This window comes from Triticum aestivum, chromosome 7B (assembly GCF_018294505.1).
Source record: "Triticum aestivum cultivar Chinese Spring chromosome 7B, IWGSC CS RefSeq v2.1, whole genome shotgun sequence".
NCBI lineage: Eukaryota > Viridiplantae > Streptophyta > Magnoliopsida > Poales > Poaceae > Triticum > Triticum aestivum.
The window spans coordinates 195,238,760-195,240,556 of NC_057813.1; positions in this window are offsets into that span (position 1 = coordinate 195,238,760).

Below are 1,797 nucleotides of genomic sequence, written 5' to 3' on the forward strand. Positions count from 1 at the left end.
ATGAAGAAGCTCCATGTTGATGGATCTTTGGACTCACTCGTTTTTGAAAAGTTTGAGACATGCGAACCATGTCTATTGGTGTATATGCATGAAGAAGCTCCATGCAAATGGACCGTTTGGACTCACTTGATTTTGAATCACTTGAGATATGCAAATCATACCACATAGGCAAGATGACTGAAAAGCCTCGGTTTCAATAAGATGGAACAAGATAGCAACTTGTTGGAAGTAACACATTTTGATGTGTGCAGTCCAATAAGTGCTGAGGCATGCAGTGAATATCGTTATGTTCTTACTTCACAGATGATTCGAGTAGATGTTGAGAATATTTACTTGATGAAACACAAGTCTGAATTATTGAATGGTTCAAGTAATTTCAGAGTGAAGTAGAAGATCATTGTGACAAGAGGATAAAATGTCTATGATACGATCATAGAGATGAATATCTGAGTTACGAGTTTTGGCACACAATTAAGACATTGTGGAAATTGTTTCATAATTAATACCGCCTGGAACACCATAGTGTGATGGTGTGTCCGAACATCATAGTTGCACCCTATTGGATATGGTGCGTACCATGATGTCTCTTATCGAATTACCACTATCGTTCATGGGTTAGGCATTAGAGACAACCACATTCACTTTAAATAGGGCACCACGTAATTCCGATGAGATGACACCGTATGAATTATGGTTTAGAGAAACCTAAGTTGTCGTTTCTTAAAGGTTTGGGGCTGCGACGCTTATGTGAAAAAGTTTCAGGATTAAGCTCGAACCCAAAGCGGATAAAATACATCTTCATAGGACACCCAAAACAGTTGGGTATACCTCCTAATTCAGATCCGAAAGCAATATGAATTGTTTCTAGAATCGGGTCCTTTCTCGAGGAAAGATTTCTCTCGAAAGAGTTGAGTGGGAGGATGGTGGAGACTTGATGAGGTTATTGAACCGTCTCTTCAACTAGTGTGTGGCGGGGCACAGGAAGTTGTTCCTGTGGCACCTACACCAATTGAAGTGGAAGCTTATGATATTGATCATGAAACTTCGGATCAAGTCACTACCAAACCTCGTGGGATGACAAGGATGCGTACTACTTCAGAGTGGTACGTAATCCTGTCTTGGAAGTCATGTTGCTGGACAACAATGAACCTACAAGCTATGGAGAAGCGATGGTGGGCCCGGATTCCGATAAATGACTCGAGGCCATAAAATCCGAGAACGGATCCATGGACTTTGGTGGACTTGCCCGATGATCGGCAAGCCATTGAGATAAATGGATCTTTAAGAAGAAGACGAACGTGGACGGTAATGTCACCGTCCATGAAGCTCGACTTGTGGCGAAGAGTTTTTTCACAAGTTCAAGGAGTTGACTACGATGAGATTTTCTTATCCGTAGCGATGCTTAAAGTCCGTCGGATTCATGTTAGCATTAGCTGTATTTATGAAATCTGGCAGATGGATGTCAAAACGAGTTTCCTTACCGGTTTTCGTGAGGAAAGGTTGTATGTAATACAATCAGAAAGTTTTTGTCGATCCTAAGGATGCTAAAAGGTATGCTGGCTCCAGCGATCCTTCCAAGGACTGGAGTGGGCATCTCGGAGTTGGAATGTACGCTTTGATAAGATGATCAAAGATTTTGGGTCTATACAAAGTTTATGAGAAACTTGTATTTCCAAAGAAGTGAGTGGGAGCACTATAGAATTTCTGATGAGTATATGTTGTTGACATATTGTTGATCAGAAATGACGTAGAATTTCTGGAAAGCATATAAGGTTATTTTGAAAGTGTTTTTCAATG